At 46.6% G+C, this 20,134-nt stretch overlaps 1 protein-coding gene and 1 long non-coding RNA gene across 3 annotated transcripts in view; one reads left to right on the forward strand and one right to left on the reverse strand.

Moving 5' to 3' along the window:
• Positions 1–20,134, reverse strand: part of LOC141166612 (uncharacterized) — a 104,499-nt gene that overhangs the window by 76,616 nt on the left and 7,749 nt on the right. The gene's annotated exons all lie outside the window — the stretch shown is intronic.
• CUNH15orf61 (chromosome unknown C15orf61 homolog) overlaps positions 1–20,134 on the forward strand; it is a 29,176-nt gene that overhangs the window by 1,513 nt on the left and 7,529 nt on the right. The window contains exon 1 of one of the 2 annotated variants that reach the window (XM_073653459.1): positions 18,292–18,401. The exons of the other annotated variant lie outside the window; for it this stretch is intronic. The gene's annotated coding sequence lies outside the window, so the exon portion shown is untranslated. Of the gene's footprint in view, positions 1–18,291; positions 18,402–20,134 lie in introns of those variants that run through there. 2 annotated transcript variants of the gene reach the window in all.

A 20,134-nucleotide genomic window follows, 5' to 3' on the forward strand; every position in this document is an offset into this window, starting at 1 on the left:
TGTTCTCGGCGTCCCTCCGGTCGTCTTCTGCAGGTTGTGACCTGTCGGATCTCTCTAGTGTTTGCTGGGTGATATGGAGGCCACAACTCAATGTAAGTCTATGAGAGGCATCATGCGGCCGGAACGAGGATCTCATAGACTTACACCGAGAGCTTGTGGCCGTTACCTCTGACTTCCGGTCAGTCAGAAGTTGCAGTCACAATATGGCGGTGCTGAGGAAGATCAGAAGACAGCGGCTAGTACTTGGGACAGGGAACATGCATTAGTGATACCACTCCAGCGGTTTAATAAAAAAAACGGGAGTGGTGTTTTATGGATAATAAAAGGATCAGCTTATCTTTTACTGGGCTGCACAATCGCAGCACTCCACGGTCTGATGAAAATCAGTGACCAGAAACGTGTGCAATTTTTCAACCTGAAAGAAGTCTTTCTCCAGCCTGTGCTTATGATATTTAATGACCTTGCTTTGGGATAGGTCAGGAAATACAATCGGTAGGTGTCTGAAAGCCGTCAATCACATGATGAACTGTTACAGACTCCGGCGGGCTGAAGTGGACAATGCGCAGAGCGGAACAGCTGATCATGCACTATATACATCCGGCTGCCAGAGATTAAAACAGCTGATCATGCACTGTATACATCCGGCTGCCAGAGATTAAAACTGATGATCATGCACTGTATACATCCGGCTGCCAGAGATTAAAACTGATGATCATGCACTGTATACATCCGGCTGCCAGAGATTAAAACTGATGATCATGCACTGTGTACATCCGGCTGCCAGAGATTAAAACTGATGATCATGCACTGTATACATCCGGCTGCCAGAGATTAAAACAGCTGATCATGCACTGTATACATCCGGCTGCCAGAGATTGAAACAGCTGATCATGCACTGTATACATCCGGCTGCCAGAGATTAAAACAGCTGATCATGCACTGTATACATCCGGCTGCCAGAGAGTAAAACAGATGATCATGCACTGTATACATCCGGCTGCCAGAGATTAAAACAGATGATCATGCACTGTATACAGTGCCATGTAAAAGTTTGGGCACCCCTGGTCAAAATTACTGTTATTGTGGACAGTTAAGCAAGTTGAAGATGAAATGATCTCTAAAAGGCCTAAAGTTAAAGATGACACATTTCTTTTGTATTTTAGCCCCCCCAAAAAGTGTCATTTTTTACATTTTAAAAATTACAAAAAGAAAAATGGGCTGCTGCAAAAGTTTTGCCACCCTGCATGATTAGTACCTAGTGGTGTCCCCTTTTGAAAGTATCACAGCTTCTTGTTTGAGGGATTTTCATCCATTCTTCCTTGGAAAATACTCCCAGTTATGTGAGATTCCTGGGTCGTCTTGCATGCACTGCTATTTTGAGGTCTAGCCACAGATTTTCAATGATGTTCAGATCAGAGGACTGTGAGGGCCATTGTAAAACCTTCAGCTTGCACCTTTTGAGGTAGTCTATTGTGGATTTTTACGTGTGTTTAAGATCACTATCCATTTGTAGAAGCCATCCTCTTTTTACCTTCAGCTTTTTACAGATGATGTTATGTTTGCATCAAGGATGTTGTTGAAATTTCATTGAATCCATTCTTCCCTCTACCCATGAAGTGTTCCCCATGCCATTGGCTGCAACACAACCCCAAAGCATGATTCATCCACCCCTATGCTTAATGGTTGGCGAGATGTTCATTTCCTGAAAGTCTGTGCTCTTTTTTTCTCCACACATACCTTTGATCATTGTGGCCAAAGATTTCTATTAACCTCATCGATCCACAAGACTCGTTTACAAAATGCATCAGGCTTGTTTAGATGTTCTTTTGCGTACCTCTGATGCTGAATTTTATGGTGAGGAAACAGGAGAGGTTTTCTTCTGATGATTCTTCCATGAAGGCCATATTTGTGCAGATGTCTATGAACAGTAGAACAATGAACCACAACTCCAGAGTCTGATAAATCTTTCTGAAAATCTTTTGCAGTTAAGGAGGAGTTCTGATTTGCCTCTCTAGCAATCCTACGAGCAGCTCCCACTGAAATTTAGCTCGGTCTTCCAGACCTTATCTTGGCCTCCACTTTTCCTGTTAATTGCCATTTCTTAATTACATTTCCAACTGAGGAAAGGGCAACTTGAAAATGCTTTGCTGTCTTCTTATAGCCTTCTCCTGCTTTGTGGGCCTCCACCATTTTCATTTTCAGAGTGCTAGGCAGCTGCTTAGAAGAACTCATGGCTGCTGTTTTTTGGCACAAGGTTGGAGGAGGCTGGGTTTTTATAAAGCTGGGAAATCTGCATCACCTGGTCTTTCCTAACGATGATAGTGAACAAGCCATTACCCTAACAGGCTAATTAACCCCTCTACCCCCGAGGGTGGTTTGCACATTAATGACCAGGCCAATTTTTACAATTCTGACCACTGTCATTTTATGAAGTAATTACTCTGGAACGCTTCAACGGATCCCCCTGATTCTGAGGTTATTTTTTCGTGACATATTGTACTTCATGTTAGGGGTAAAATTTATTCGATATCACTTGCGTTTATTTGTGAAAAAATCGGAAATTTGGTGAAAATTTTGAAAATTTTGTAATTTTCAAAATTAGAATTTTAATGCCCTTAAATCAGAGAGATATGTTACACAAAATAGTTAATAAATAACATTTCCCACGTGTCTACTTTACATTAGCACAATCTTGGAGGCAATTTTTTTTTTTATTAGGGAGCTATAAGGGTTAAAATATGACCAGCGATTTCTCATTTTTACAACAAAATTTACAAAACCATTTTTTTAGAGACCACTTCACATTTGACGTGACTTTGAGGGGCCTTTATGACAGAAAATACCCAAAAGTGACACCATTCTAAAAACTGCACCCCTCAAGGTGCTCAAAACCACATTCACAAAGTTTATTAACCCTTCAGGTGCTTCACAGAAGTTTTTGGAATGTGGAAGAAAACAATGAGCATTTAACTTTTTTCACAAAAATGTTACTTTAGACACAAATTTTTTTGCAGGGGTAACAAGAAAAAATGGATCCCAAAATTTGTTGTGCATTTTCCCCTGAGCACGCAGATACCCCATAAGTGGGGAAAAACTACTGTTTGGGTGCACGACAGGGTTCGAAAGGGAAGGAGCGCCATTTGACTTTTTGATTGTAAAATTTCCTTGAATAATTAGCGGACGCCATGTTGCGTTTGGGGAGCCCCTGATGTGCCTAAACAGTTGAAACCCCCCACAAGTGACACCATTTTGGAAAATAGACCCCTCAGGGAACTTATCCAGATTTGTGGTGAGCACCTTGAACCCCCAGGTGCTTCACAGAACTTTATATCATTGAGCCGTAAAAATAAAATTTTCACATTTTTCCCACAAAAATGTTTTTCAGCTCCCAATTTTGCATTTTCATAAGGGTAACAGGAGAAATTGCGTCATACCATTTTTTGTGCAATTTCAGAAGGGAAGGAGCACTATGTGACTTTTTGAATGCAAAATTGGCTGGAATTGAGAGCGGACGCCATGTCGCGTTTGGAAAGCTCCTGATGCGCCTAAATAGTGGAAACCCTCCCACAAGTGACCCCATTTTGAAAACTACAGCCCTCAAGGATTTTATCAAGGGGTATAGTGAACATTTTGAACCCAGAGTTACGACACAGAAATTGATAACATTAGGTCATCATATTGAATAAGTTGTCGTTAGTCTTGAGCGCAAGTGCTCGCTACTTGAGTTTGCATTCGGTACTCAGGTATGCACCATGTATCGCGGGTTCTCGAGTGGCTTGCTTGAGTCCTCGCCCCGCATGTTTCACAGTTATTAGACACCCCAAAAAAAACATGCGGGGATCGCTCGTGCATTGCAGGCAATCCCCGTAAGGTTTTTTTTGGCTGCGAAGCATATGGGACGGAGACTCGAGCATGTCACTCGAGCACTCGCAATACTCGGTGCATACCTAAGCACCTGATGCAAACTCAAGTAGCGAGCACTTGCGCACAACACTAGTCGCCATATCGACTAGCACAACCCTAACCTTAACCCCAGCACAACCCTAACCCAAGCACAACCCTAACCCTAGCACAACCCTAACCCTAGCACAACCCTAACCCTAGCACAACCCTAACCCAAGAGCAACCCTAACCCAAGAGCAACCCTAACCCAAGAACAACCCTAACCCAAGCACAACCCTAACCCAAGCACAAACCTAACCCAAGCACAACCCTAACCCAAGCACAACCCTAACCCAAGCACAACCCTAACCCTAGCACAACCCTAACCCTAGCACTACCCTAACCCTATCATAACCCTAACCCTACAGTTTATTTTTTATGCCGTTCCTCGTGCCGTATAAGTGATTAGTCAACTTTATTCTTCGGGTTGGTGCGATTACAGCAATACCAGATTCATATCTGGTTTTTATGATTGACAGCTGTCACACACTAAAAAACACATTTGTTTGCAAATACTAGTTTTTGCATCGCCATATTTTGAGAGCTATAATTTTTGCATATTTTGGCCGACAGAGTCATATGACGGCTTGTTTTTTGCGGGACAAGTTGACGTTTTTATTGGTACCATTTTCAGGCACGTGACATTTTTTGATCGCTTGTGGTGAAATTGATAAGGCAGCTTTATTCTTCAGGTCAGTACGTTTACAGCGGTACCACATTTATATCGTTTTTTATGTTTTGGCGGTTTTACACAATAAAACTATTTTATAGAAAAAATATTTTTTTTGCATCGCTTTACTGCTTCTTGTTTTTTGCAGGATAAGATGACGTTTTCAGCAGTACCATTTTTATTTACATTCTTTTTTTTTATTGCATTCACTAAAGGGGTTAACTAGTGGGACAGTTTTAAAGGTCAGGTCGTTCCGGACGCGGCGATACCAAATGTGTATACTTTTATTTTTTTTATTTTTTTTTCATAATGATATTTATTGATGGGTACATTATATTTTTATTTTTTGGGGATTATTTTTTTATTTTTTTTTTTTAATATTTTTACAATTTTTTTTATTTTTTTTTCTTTCTTACACTTTTTTTACTTTGACACTATGTCCCACTATGGGACTTTCACTTTTTGCAGCCTAATCGGCTGTATAGCATGGAGAGCAGCAGCAGCTCCTTATGCTATGCAGCCTGTCAGTGCTGCACACAGGGAGAAGTTACTTTAGTTGCGCACTGCGCATGACCAAAGTAACTTCCTGCCTCCTGATGACCCGGATGTTGTCATGAAGACATTGGGTTGTCATGACAACATCCGGGACCGAACTCAGACGACGCCGAACCCTGGAGAGGAGGTGAGTATCGCGCTTACCTCCCCTTGTCCCCACAATGCTGCGATCGACTTTGATCGCAGCATTGCGGGGGTTAATGTGCAGGGAGCGGTGCGGGACCGCTCCTGGCACATAGCACCGGGTGTGCGCTTGTGTGCGGGCGCGATCATAGCACGCGTAACAGTACGTCCCTAGTCCAATAGGCCCAGGGCACAGGAACGTGTACTATTACCACAAATGTCGGAAAGGGGCTAAGGTCTCAAACCTTGGTCAAAGTTATGTGAGCACAGAAATCTCCAAGGGTGCCCAAACTTGCCCCGATATGTTCTCCCATCCTGGCCCCATATTTCCTCCCATTCTGACCGCATGTGTCTCCATCCTGCCTCATATGATCTCCCATCCTGGCCTCATATTGTGGCTTTCAGTCCTCATCCATTTGATGCACCGACACATGGCACTGACGTCATATGTTGGCGACGTGCTCGCTGACATCAGCTGCTGGTCTCTGATTGGCTGGCGGCTGTTAACTATTGCAGTGCAGGCAGCTGGTAGCTTCCTGCACGGCAATATATTTCAACTGAATGTGCGTCAGAGAACGCACATTCAGTTGCTGGACTGGCCGAATCCTGCCCCTGAGGCCTGGTGAGCAGAAGCAAGGAGGGGCGGCCCCATGTTTGCTTCTGCTTACCGGGCCCCATGCACCAGTAAGGGCAGTAATGCCCTGATAGCGGCCCTGGTGCACTGTATACATCCGGCTGTCATAGATAAAACAGCTGATCGACCTGAGGGTGGGGGGGGGGGAATTGGCAGACAATCAGTGATCTGATAATGATGACCTATGTTAAAGAGGTTTTCCACTACTATACAGAATGCCATGCCCCCATCGATGTAAATAGTGGAAATAAGATTTTTTGTAAGTACTTTGCACTGTCATTCTTGCCTGTGAGCAAGACCGCTCACTAGGCATCACGTGACCCCGGCTGCCTCGGTTGACATCTGCTGATGTCACGTCAAGTGCCGGCTGCAGCCTGGCGTGACCTAGTGACTGATGGGCTGTTGGCAGGGTTTCCCCACGCGTCACAGCCCAGCATACTCAGTGTGCTTTCCCAATGAATGCAGAGAGGGAAAGCGCGTGGTGGATACTGGGCTGTGACGTGTGGTGAAACCCCGCCCACAGCCCATCAATCAAAGGGAGCCCGTCACTGGGTCACGCCTGGCGGCAGCCGGAACTTATATCTTTTTTCCACTGTTTACATCGATGGGGGCATTCTTTATAGTAGTGGACAACCTCTTTAACCCCTTAACGACCGCCGTAACTCATTTTTACAGCGGTCATTAAGGGTACTTATTCCACAGCGCCGTGAAAATGCGTCGCTGTGGAATAAGAGTATAGCGCCGCCCGGCTGCAGCGATTCCTACGGGTGTCAGCTGTGTGTGAAAGCTGACACCCTGCAGTATCGGCCCGGCCGGTCTCTATGCCAATAGGGGCCAATTAACCCCTTAAACACCGCTGTCAATCGCGACATCGGTATTTAAATGCTTACCAGGGGGTCGCAAGACCCCCTTAGTAATCATCGGACCCCCGCGATGAGAATCGCGGGTCCCGATGGTTACCATGGTACCCTGAGATCATGTGATGATCCCAGGGTACAGTGGCCTGTGAGATCTCCCAAATCCAAATGCCCCCTCCTTCTGAGCCCCACTGTGCGTAAACCGCAGTAAGCAGCCACATGTTTGGCATTATTGTAGCGGGGAGAGCACTTAATTTACGGCGTGTGTGTCACCAGAAGAAATGTATGGGGGCGCTACACTTTATGGGGGCACAATGTATGGGCACTAAACTGGCATATTTGGAATTCTCCATAATAAAGCATGGCGTGGATGTTACATAATAGTCACTGCAGCAGTAGATGAATTCATTGAGATGTGTAATTTCTACAATGGGGTCACTTTTGTTTTTTTCTGCTGTTCTGGCACCTTAGGGGCTCCGCAAATGTCGCCCACAAACTATTCTACCAAAATCTATGCTCCAAAAGCCAAATAGTGCTCCTTCCTTCTCAGCCCTGACGTGTGGCCTAACAGTAATTTCTGATGACATATGGGGCATCATCGCGTTCGCGAGAAATAGCGTAACAAATTATGGGGTCTATTTTCTTCTATTATCCATTGCAAAAATTACAAATTTGGGACTAAAACTGCATTTTTGTGAAAAAAATGAAATTTTTCAGTACGTCGACCTAATGTTATCAAATTCTGTGTAGTACCTGTGGGTTCAAAATGCACACTACACCCCTGGATAAAATCCTTGAGGGGTGTAGTTTCCAAAATGGGTAACTTTTCGGGGTTTTCCACTGTTTAGGCACATCCTGGGCTCTCCAAACGCGACATGACACCCGCAGACCATTCCATCAAAGTCTGCTTTCCAAACATCACTCCTTCCTTTCCAAGCCCTGTTGTGCACCCAAACAATAGTTTTCCCCTATATATAGGGTATGTCCGAACTCAGGAGCAATTGCACAATAAATTTTGGGGTCCATTTTGTCCTGTTACCCTTGTGAAGATAAAAAAAATGAGGCTAAAAGTACATTTCTGTAGAAAACAATTTGATTTCTTAATTTCATGGCTCTATGTTATAAACTTCTGTGAAGCACCTGGCGGTTCAAGGTACTCACCACAAATCTAGATAAATTCCCTAAAGGGGTCTAGTTTCCAAATTGAGGTCACTTGTGGGGGGTTTCCACTGTTTAGGCACATCAGGGGCTCCCCAAACACGACATGGCGTCTGCTAATTATTCAAGCAAATTTTACATTCAAAAAGTCAAATGGTGCTCCCTCCCTTTCGAACCCTGCCGTGCGCCCAAACAGTGTTTTTTCCCCACATATGGGGTATCAGCTTACTCAGGAGGAACTGCACAACAAATTGCATGGGGCAATTTCTCCTGTTAGGCTGCGTGCCCACTATGCTTTTTTTCAAGCATTTTTGCCATGGAATTTCCGCAGCGAAAACGCTTAAAAAACGCTTGGTAATACGTGCCCCATAGTCCCCAATGATAATCCGCATGTGCTGTGCACATGCTGCGGAAATTTCCGCTGCGGATTATCATTGCGGAAAAATCCGCAGCATGTCCATTAATTTTGCAGACACGTACCGTAATTGCCGCCATTGACTTGCATTGAATCGCTTAATATCCGCATGACTACATGTGCACATGGGGATATTAAGCGATTCAATGTGCGGATGGTACCCGGGTCTGGAGAAGAGGAGACTCTCCTCCAGACCCAGATATCATAGAACCTGTAGAATAAAAAAAAAAAGAATAAAATAAAAAATAAACATTATACTTACCTTCTGATGGCCCGCGGTCTTCATAGCGATCCGTCCTGGCTTCCCTTCAACTCGCGATGGTCTAAAAGGACCTGCCACGACGTCATTTAGTCATGTGACTGGTCACGCGACCGCTGACATCGGCGGTCGCGTGACCCGTCACATGACTAAATGACGTCATGGAAGGTCCTTTTAGACCACTGTGAGACACTGGGGACACCGGACGGATTGGATAAGGAGTACCTGGAGACTCTCCTCCAGACCCGGGTACCATAGTACCATAGTCATGTGACCTGTTACATGACTAAATGACGTCATGGAAGGTCCTTTTACACCACCGGGGAGACCGGACGCATCGGAGAAGGAGTCCACGGGCCATTGGAAGGTAAGTATAATGTTTTTCATTTTATTTTTTACCATTTTTATTCTTTTTTTTAACTAACTTGGTCACACTATATAAAATCCGTGCTGGTTGCATGGATTTATATAGTGTCACCAAGTTGTCAAGCACTTTTCCAAGTGATGCTAAAATCGCTTGGAAAGCGCTTGACAATCCGCATGCAAAATCTCATGTGCAAAACGCGTGATAAACGCTTGTTCCTGGCTGAAAAAACGCATGTAAAATCCGCATGATTTTTTTCTGCCAGGGAGATGCTGAAACGCTCAGGAAAAATCCGGAGCATTTCTGCATCGTGGGCACATAGCCCAAGGCTATGTGCCCACGATGCAGAAATGAAGCAGAAAATTTCTGCAGCATTTCTGCATCTCCCTGGCAGAAAAAACACATGCAGATTGTACATGCATTTTTCCTGCCAAATACATGCTTATTTGAAGCGTTATTCACATGATTTTCTGCATGCTTATTGACAAGCGCTTTCCAGGCGATTTTAGCATCACTAAGTGCTTGACAACTAGGTCACACTATATAAATCCATGCAAACAACATGGATTTATATAGTGTGACCGTAAGAATGTTTAAAAAAAAAAACAACCTATACTTACCCTCTGATGCCCCGGCGTGTGTAGCTGCGCTCGCTCCTGTCTGCCAGCTGATCGCGGGAAACTGCACTGAAGGGCCTGCGGTCACATGACTGTGACGTCACCGCAGGTCCTTCAGTCCTGCCCGCAAGCACAGGGAAGGTGACCGGGGGCCGTCGGAAGGTGAATATAATCTTTATTTTTTATTTTATTCTTTTTTTTACAGGTACAATGGTACCCAGGTCCGGAGGAGAGTTTTCTCTCCTCCAGACCTGGGTACCATCCGCACATTGAAACGCATATAATCCGTGAGTACAAATGTACTGACACGGATTATATGCGTCTCAATGCAAGTCAATGGCGGCGATTACGCCGCGCTTCCGCAAAATTAATGGACATGCTGCGGATTTTTGAGCGCAGCATAGACGCTGCGGAAAAATCCGCAGCATGTGCATTGACAGTGCGGGTTGTCATTGGGGACCATGGGGTGCGGATTACCAAGCGTTTTTGAAGCGTTTACGCTGCGGAAATTCCGCAGCATAAACGCTTGAAAAACGCATCGTGGGCACACAGCCTAAGTCTGGATGACCTCTTAAAAAAACAAAACAAAAAAACTTTAAAAAGGGACTGTCATCGAAGATATTATTTAAATGAGGTTTTTCGGGTTTTAAATATATTTTTTAAAAATCTGGTAATATTTTTTTTTATCATATCGTGATCTACAGTATATTAAAACATGATGCAGTTTTCACACCAGCCACTGGGGCTATTCTAGATTCCTGTTACAGGAAAGATTCTTTTGCTCACTTATATAGCACCAGTAATTTCCTTAGCGTTTTATAGACATTATCATCACTGACCCTATTGGGGGCTCACATCTAAATCTCACAGGTAGAACATACAAGTTCTATGCAGAGGTTGTCCTCAGAGGCTTTGAACCCAGGATCCCAGTGCTGCAAAGCAACGGTGCTAACCACTGAGCCACCAGTAAATTAGTAGCAACAAAAAGATTGACCCAATCTTGTATTGAAGCATCTAATGAGCGTGTGTGAAGGTCATTGCGGAGGGAGGGGGAGCAGGGTCAGTTGTGACATCGCCTATTGTGGTTGGTGGATCCTCTGTTATTAGCTGTGTATACAGGTGTTACCTGTCTGTGTAACCCTGCCTCTGATGATAAGGAGCCTGCTGTAAACTTCTTGAAAGGAGAGGAAGTATGAGTTTAAAATAGCCCCAGTGGCCAGTGTGAAAATTGCAAGATTACAATTTTTATTTAAATACAGATCATGATATAAAAAAAAAAACATTGCTAAAAAAGTTAAATAAAAATACACATAACACAAGCATGATTTAAACAGCATGTCATTTTCTGACGATACATTTCTTTTAAAGAAATTTTTTAAGATTCTAAAAAATGTTATACAACTAAAGAACCTACGCTCACCTGTTAGATCTTCTCCCTTTCCGGCACCATTGCTACTATTTGTCAGTTTTTGATTACTTGGCTGCAGTGATGATGCCCCGTCTGCATACATGATTGCTGCCTGCCTCATTAGTCTTGTGCTGTACATCACTGAGGCATTGATTGGCTGCAGCGGTCATGTGGGTAGATGGAAGTGTCATTGCTACAGCCAAGTAAACACTGACAGGTTACCTCAGATCGGAATAGTGGGGGTCGTATTAGAGGTTGGAGCTTTGGCCGTATTTTGTAGAATCTAGGAAAACCCCTTTACCTAACTTTTAATTCACAAGTGCGCTCAGAAGTTGGATCAGTGCAGGTACTTGTTTCTCAGCTATTATGTTGCCTTTGTACTATACAGAAGATACCCTCGGTTTCTACACAATCAATCCAGCATCATCCGGTCCATACTTTCCTCTAAAGCGGTGCGTGCACACTGTCTCACATGTACCCCCAATCCGAAGGCGACAATTTACACTTTTAGCTAAAGGCTGAATACCATAATCCTGCTATAGCTAGAAGGACTGAGCTGGTTAGATCAATACTATCGATGTCTGGTATTACTAGTATTATACCATTCTCCAGTATTACGCATGGAGACTGTCGCCAGCATCTGGTATTACGGTGCAGTCTCCAGTGTCAGGCCCAGCTCTGCTGCTCTATTCTAGGTTTGTGCTGTCTCCATTTTATCCTTTATATAGATCTAAGCACTGTCTTACTTCCAGCTATAACATGTCTATGGTAATCAGCCTTTGGATATTAGCGTAAGGCCTCATTCATTTGTCTTTATGTCATGTACGTGTTCTGTCCGTGTTTTTCACACATAACATGGACCCATTGTAGTCTATGGGGTGATTCATATTTTCTTTTGTGGACCATTTGGCCTGTAAAATAAAGCCTGGAGTGATGTCATTTTTTGCTCCGATTTGCTGATCCAATTCACCTATTCCATTGAATGGGTCTGTAAATAAAACAGATGGTGAACAGGTGACACCTGTGTCTGTGCAGCCCCTTTACTGTTTAAAGGGGTTGCCCGAATTTGAGCGCAAACTCTGCAGTCACTTCATGTGACTACAGACTTTTGTATGGTGTGCACTCTGTCATGATTCTCCGGCATGGTTGGTTCGAGCGGTCACATAATCACATCTGTGTGATGAGCATACATGCGGTCACATGCTGACTAGACGGCTTCATCTCCTCTCAGTTACCTTTCATTGATAGATGCTAGATGAGACATGTCAGCACAAGTGTGACTGCTCACTCACAAATGACAATACCGGAGAATCATGACAGTGTGCGCACTGCAGTCACGCAAGGTCCGGGAAAGACTAAGTGCAACACGAAGGGAAGAGGGGACGAAAATCCAAGCACTAGGGAAAGGAGGAGTGGAGACCCCTAGAGAAATCTAATATCACCCTGCCTACCTTAGCATCCCTACATAGGTTCCTCACCTATCGCCGAGCAGGAACCTAAGCCCTGAGCACTAGTGAGCACTAGTCAAACCCCACTACAAACTACAGGTAACAAGGTAGACAAACAAAGGGGATACACTTAGATTGAGCAGACACCAGAGACATAACGCCAACTGTCCTCCAAGGGCACCAGAGAAGAAACTAGCCGACTGCTAGTACTCCAGGCATGTACAGAGGTACATAGAACTATCACCGGCTACTCTCTGGAGAAACTGAAACTATTTAACTACCCAGCAAGGATGTGTCAATCAGCAGTAAAAGGTGGAGGTTGCTGCTGGGTCCTAAAGGAATCAGAATAGAACTGTACTACAGAGATGAGGGAATCAAGAAGGCGTCTGCAATACCAAGCACAGTGACCTTCTGTTACGCTCACACCAGGACTGACTGGCGTGAGCGTGATTAGTGATCCCACTGTACCATGAACCAAGGAGTGCCTGGAGGGGCGTAACTAAGTATCAACCCGGTCCGACCAAGGTCGCACGGCGGCTCAGTCGACTCCGTGAACCAGGGAGGAACCGAGCAGAGGGACCAGGTGCTACTACAGGTCAGACCCCGGTCACAGCTGTTGACCCACACCGGGGAATGCTGGAACAGGCAGGTTAGCCGGTATGCAGACAGGTGGGTACTGGCAGGCACAGCTGGTATGACGGCAGGTGGGTACTTAGCAGGCACGGCTGGTATGTAGGCAGGTGGGTACTGGCAGGTGCGGCTGGTATGCAGACAGGCAGATACTGGCAGGTAAGAACGCAGGCTGGATAGGGACCTGGGCTACAGGAACAGACCCGCAGGTGCGGTGGACTAGCAGAGCAAAACCGCAGGAGCGGTGAACAAGCAGATCGGAGCAAAACCGCAGGTGCGGTGAATAAGAGCGGAGCAAAACCGCAGGAGCGGTGAAAAAGCAGAGCGGAGCAAAACCGCAGGTGCGGTGAGCAAGCAGAGCAGAGCAAAACCGCAGGTGCGGAGAACAAGCAGAGCGGAGCAAAACCGCAGGTGCGGTGAGCAAGCAGAGCGGAGTAAAACCACAGGTGCGGTGAGCAAGCAGAGCGGAGTAAAACCACAGGTGCGGTGAGCAAGCAGAGCGGAGCAAAACCGCAGGTGCAGTGAACAAGCAGAGCGGAGCAAAACCGTAGGTGCGGTGAACAAACAGAGCTGAGCAAAACCGCAGGTGCGGTCAGCAAGCAGAGCGGAGCAAAACCGCAGGTGCGGTGAACAAGCAGAGCGGAGCAAAACCGCAGGTGCGGTGAACAAGCAGAGCGGAGCAAAACCGCAGGTGCGGAGAACAAGCAGAGCGGAGCAGAACCGCAGGTGCGGTAAACAAGCAAAGCAGAGCGTAACCGCCAGAGTGGTGAACAAGCAGAGCAGAACAGAGCAGAAGGTGAAGGCAGACAGGACAGGGCTCTGTTCACATGGAACAGACTGGAAAATACTGGAAGATGGTTAGAACACAGGAGGTAGATACGGAGGCAGGGAAAGGGGACAAGCAGAACCAGATACACCCAAGGTACTTACAATGAAGTAGCGAGTGGACACAAAACTCACAAACAGAAGTACAGAGACAACGAGTTGGAGTTAGGTGCAGGTTCAGACACTGCAGGTAAAGGGAAGGTATGGACATAGAGAGAAACAAGTAACTGGGTAGGACACTATTCAGACAGGAACTGAACCGGGAACAAGATACAGGAACGAGCCTGGGAACTCAGCCCCCAGGGTGGCGGAAACAGACTAGAAGTCAGAGATACAGGTAGCGGCCCTGGGTACTCGGCCCTCAGGGTGGCGGAAACAGACTAGAAGTCACAGGTACAGGAAAAGGCCCTGGGTACTCAGCCCCCAGGGTGGCGGACAGACTAGAGTCAGGACAGGACCTGGCACCTCAGTTGCAAAAGACAAACTGAGTGAAAGTGTTGCTCAGGCACCTCCTACTGGGTGGAGGGGGTTTAAGTATCCAGTGACTCACAGCAACAGGCTGGGGACGCATTAGGACTGTGCACACAGTAGCTATAAGAAACAAGCAGAAAGCCGCGCCAACGCCCTAAGCAATCAGACAAGAGACATGGACACAGCAGGTAATGGAGCAAAGAGTGCAGCATGGACTGACAGGTAAGATTGCGGTCTTGCATGGTGGGAGGTGGTGCACCATGCAAGCACGCCGCCAGGGATGTTACAGTACCCCCCTTTTACGCCCCCTCTTCCTCCAGCCAGCAAGGATTTTCTGCAGAGAATTTGGAGGCCGATCCTTCTCCTCAAGAAGATTTCCTCTTCTGTCCACTAGAGGGAACAAAGCTGGTCTCATCATCTTGGTAACTAGGAAGCTTCCTTCCATCGGGCCATCCTCAGCAACAGATGAAGTGGGTGAGGTACCAGGAACAGGACACAGGAAAGTCTCCACTTATTAATATCGGGTAGCACCCCAAAGGATTCACGGGACAACTGGAGGTCCTCCACCAGGTTGGAGGGGTGCAGAGACTCGGGGTTAACCACTGCTTTGACGTACACTTTGCCAAGCTTACTGGATGAAGTGGGCGAAGTACCAGGTACAGAGTGTAGAAAAGTCTCTCTCCATTTATTATCAGGTAGCACCCCGGAGGATTCAGGAGACAAGTGGAAGTCCTCCGCCTGGTTGAAGGGGTGCAGAGACTCGGGGGTAACCACCGCCTTGACGTACACTTTGCCAAGCTTACTGGATGAAGTGGGCGAAGTACCAGGTACAGGGTGCAGAAAAGTCTCCATTTGTTATCAGATAGCACCCCGGAGGATTCAGGAGGCAACTGGAAGTCCTCCGCCTGGTTGAAGGGGTGCAGAGACTCGGGGGTAACCACCGCCTTGACGTACACTTTGCCAAGCTTACTGGATGAAGTGGGCGAAGTACCAGGTACAGGGTGCAGAAAAGTCTCTCTTCATTTGTTATCAGATAGCACCCCGGAGGATTCAGGAGGCAACTGGAGGTCCTCCGCCTGGTTGGAGGGGTGCAGAGACTTGGAGGTAGCCACCGCCTTGATGGACTTATTGCCAGATTTGTTAAAGATGGAGGATCCTTGCTTAGGGACCAACTTCAGTCTGGTTTCTGAGATGACACGTCTGCGAGGCGGGGCGGTGCCTAAAGCCAGATCATTGGTACAATCTTTCAGACTGTGTGGGGACAATGCCTCCGCTTCCCTTCCTTCGGAGACTTCAGCGCACAGCGAGTCAGCGACTAGCAGATCTGGTGAAGAAGGAGAAGAAACTGCTGACTGTCCTGAAGATATGGGGACTGGACACCCCTTGCACCTCAGCAGTTCCCCAGGAAACATCATGCAGGATCTCCAGACCTGAGCGGGCACTACATCTCTCTGCTCTGGACTACTTGTGGGTAAACCAGACAGCACCTGAAATGTGAACTTCTTCATGTGTAATGCTCCAATCTGGAGCTTAATTTGTACAGACATATTTTGACTGTTTCTGAGTAGGGCTTGTCCTTCTGCTGACAATGCCCAAACCGGCTTCTGGAGTTGTCGGACGGGAATCAGACACTGACTCTTCAAGGCTTTAAGCCCAAAACTTCCGCTTAATATGAGGCCTTCACCTGCCACGGAGACAGTCATGGTCATCTGTGGAGAGGAAACACTAACGCCAAGGGCAGCCTCTCCCACAGGCCTAATGTCTTGGGATTCTCCAACCTTCGCTGGACAAAGACCGTCCGGGGGTCCCAAACAACCGCAGCGGGACCGCAATCCGACTTTGTGACTGAGTTCGGCCTCTGCTTTGCCTGACGAACATAGTCATCCTTCATGGACTCTGTGCGGATAGCTGCCTCCACAGGCTGGGGAACAGGAGGTCTTTGGGAGGACAGAACCCGGCGTGACGGTTTACCTCTACGCCTTGGACTGCCTCTTGAGGTTGGGAAGGGAAGTATTCTGTGGAGCATTGTCTTCCTGTGTGGATTCTGTGTGGGCAGCAGTCTCTTCAGGCTGGAGAACTGGTAGGCTACCTACACACATCACCCATCGGGGCTGCTCCAGGATATTGGGAAGGGAAGCTTTAGCAGAGGCCTCAGGATTAGGGTCATCGAAGACCATTAGAAAGGCCACCAGGAAGGCCTGCAGGTCAGAGACGATAGGATCCCATGCTTCCCATAGGGGGGTGATCCATTTCAAGGCATCACCCGCTATGTAGGACATCATGAATGCTACTTTAACCCGATCGGTAGGAAAATAGTGAGCACAGAATTTGAAATGCAGCATGCATTGCTCCACAAATGCACGGCTTCGTTTTGGATCCCCATAGTACCGTGGTGGATCCACAGGAACGAGTGCTGATAGCTCCATTTGGGCTGGTGCGTAAATCGCTTGGACCTCAGCTTGAGAAAAAATTTCTTAGTGCACGTATTCGCCAGACAAGGATTCAAATGTCTCTGAGAGCGAAAGGCCGTGGGGCTCAACGGGAACCATGGCCTGAGCAAACTGTTACGCTCGCGCCAGGACTGACTGGCGTGAGCGTGATTAGTGATCCCACTGTACCATGAACCGAGGAGTGCCTGGAGGGACGTAACTAAGTATCAACCCGGTCCGACCAAGGTCGCACGGCGGCTCAGTCGACTCCGTGAACCAGGGAGGAACCGAGCAGAGGGACCAGGTGCTACTCCAGGTCAGACCCCGGTCACAGCTGTTGACCCACACCGGGGAATGCAGGAACAGGCAGGTTAGCTAGTATGCAGACAGGTGGGTACTGGCAGGCACAGCTGGTATGCAGACAGGCGGGTGCTGACAGGCACGGCTGGAATGCAGACAGGCAGATACTGGCAGGTAAGAACGCAGGCTGGATAGGGACCAGTACAGACTGGGATACAGGAACAGAGCCGCAGGTGCGGTGGACTAGCAGAGCAAAACCGCAGGAACGGTGAACAAGCAGAGTGGAGCAAAACCGCAGGTGTAGTGAACAAGCAGAGCGGAGCAAAACCGCAGGAGCGGTGAACAAGCAGAGCGGAGCAAAACCACAGGTGCGTAGAACAAGCAGAGCGGAGCAAAACCGCAGGTGTGGTGAACCAGCAGAGCGGAGCAAAACCGCAGGTGCGGTGAACAAGCGGAGCAAAACCGCAGGTGCCGTGAGCAAGCAGAGCGGAGCAAAACCGCAGGTGCGGTGAACAAGCAGAGCGGAGCAAAACCGCAGGTGCGGTAAACAAGCGAAGCAGAGCAGAACCGCCGGAGAGGTGAACAAGCAGAGCAGAACAGAATCGCAGGTGCGGTAAACAAGCAGAAAGCCGCGCCGACGCCCTAAGCAATCAGACAAGAGACATGGACACAGCAGGTAATGGAGCAAAGAGTGCAGCATGGACTGACAGGTAAGATTGCGGTCTTGCATGGTGGGAGGTGGTGCACTATGCAAGCACGCCGCCAGGGATGTTACACCTTCTACAGCCGGCTCCAGAGCGACTGTCTGTCACACCTGACACATCGGTGACAACTGCACACTGTCACAGTTCAGAAGTCTGCACTCACATAGAGTGACTGCAGAGTTTGTACTCAAACCTGGACAAGCCATTTAAAGCCTGATGCAGATGGGTGTGTCTCATGGTCCGTATGTTGACTGCAAGGTCCAGGCTAATCTCATGTTTCCTGACCCAACCCGACAGCCTCATAGGCTCATATAAGGCTGTAAGTTCCGGTTGGGAGACCTACGGTCAGTCTGGGTTTGTATATCAATCGTGTTATAGACCAGTCTAAACCCTAATGGGTAGGGAAGCGGATGCCACAGTGATAGTAAAAATGGATGAAAATTGGATCCAGCACACTGATGACAAACGATACATTTTTTTCTAGTATGCAAAAGACGGACGTCTGCATGAGACCAAAGGGGTGGATTTGTGAATCAGCAGTGCACAGGCTTCGCCCGATGCTGCCATGTGGATGCAATATTAATCTTAACAGGTACCGTAAGTTACATAAAAAAAATGCAGCATTTTCTACAAACCCCTTCAGTTTTGGTGCTATTAAAGAAATCACTGAAAACCTTGTCATAAACTGCCACCAAAAGAAAAATCCCCAGTGTAAATACAACAAAAGACGTCTTGGACGTGAAAACATTGCATGTGTTTGTGGTAATAAAGGATTCAAGTTTTTAAATGTCTGTGAAGATGAAGAAACAGGACGTCAACTGCCTTGCACTATTCTTCATGTACATGGAACTTTTTATGCTGCTTACTTTTTCTTTTTTTGAGGATGTCTTTCATATATGTGGAGAACTTCATTTGTACCTTTTCTTTGTAACATATGGTGCCAATATATTTTGACAAAAATGCCGCAAATTTTTTATTTCAATTTGCACTGGTAAAATCTGAAGCGGAAACCAGCAGCAGACAGATGAGAGTGGATGAGATTGTAGAAAATGGGAACCTTCCTCCCCAATAACTGATATAATTAGATTGTCTACAGATGACGACCCCTTTTAAAAATCATCAGTAAGTTCTCTAACAAGTAGCATGCGGATAGCTGCTGTCCTTTGTCTACCCATCTACTCCTCTTGGCAGGTCAATTAAAGGGAATCTGTCAGTAGGATTTACCCTCCTCAGCCGTCTGTATGGACATGGAGGTCATAGGAAACTGAATAAGTGGACACCTTGATATCTGCAATCCGATGTCTTATTCCAGAGAAATCCACGTTCTTCTTACAGGTAAATAAGATGTTAAGATCTATGGGCTGGACACAGATCTCCCTGAGAATCTGCCTCCAGAGATTATTTTAAATGAAAGGGGCATTACCAGTGTGAGACATGTAATGACTGACAGTCCTATCTCCTGATCTATATGTCTCACACTGCTAACCGGCCCATAGATCTTAACAGCCGATTTCCATATTAAGAAAAACGTGGATATCTCTGGAATAAGACATCAGATTGCAAATATCAAGTTTCTATGACCTGCACGTCCGTATATAAGGCTTAGGAGGGTCGATCCTAATCACAGATTCCTTTTAACCCCTTTACGACCTATGATGTCTAGGTACATCATGGGATGCCTCCCTTTAATGCAGGCTCTGGTGCTGAGCCCGCATCTTTTCAGGCACATGACAACTGATTTGTACAGCTGTCAAGTGCCCCTTACAACCATGGGTGGAAGCGCGATACACCTGCAGCTGTTAACATGTTAAATGCCGCTGTCAAACTTTGACAGTGGCATTTAACATGAGCGGGCCAGAAGCGCGTCACAAACCACACCCATCGGCGCCCCTGTCTCATGATCGCGGGGCGCCGATGGGTTGGCATGACAACTGGGGTTCTGCAGGAGACCCCTGTGCTTGTCATTGAAGATCTGCTATGAGTGCCGCCCCTAAAGCCCTGCTCTGTGTAGCACAAGTGATCAGAAGATCGCAGCTTCAAGTCTCCTAAGAAGACTATTGAAGCAAGTAAAAAAATTTCAAAAAATATAAAAAGTTCAAACCCTTCCTTATGTCCCATTAAAAATAAAACAATAAAAAAAAATCATATATGCACATATTTGGTATTGCTGCGCTCAGAAATGCCCGATTGGCAAACGGTGTGATGAGAAAAAGAATCAAAAAGACAGAATAAAGTTTTTTTGGTCACCGCAACATTGCAATAAAATGCAACATCAGGCGATCAAAACAAAATGGTATCAATAAAAATGGCAACTCGGCGCGCAAT

The sequence above is a fragment of the Phyllobates terribilis genome, unplaced genomic scaffold (genome assembly GCF_046119375.1).
Source record: "Phyllobates terribilis strain yellow unplaced genomic scaffold, ASM4611937v1 Scaffold_11__3_contigs__length_659146591, whole genome shotgun sequence".
Lineage (NCBI taxonomy): Eukaryota > Metazoa > Chordata > Amphibia > Anura > Dendrobatidae > Phyllobates > Phyllobates terribilis.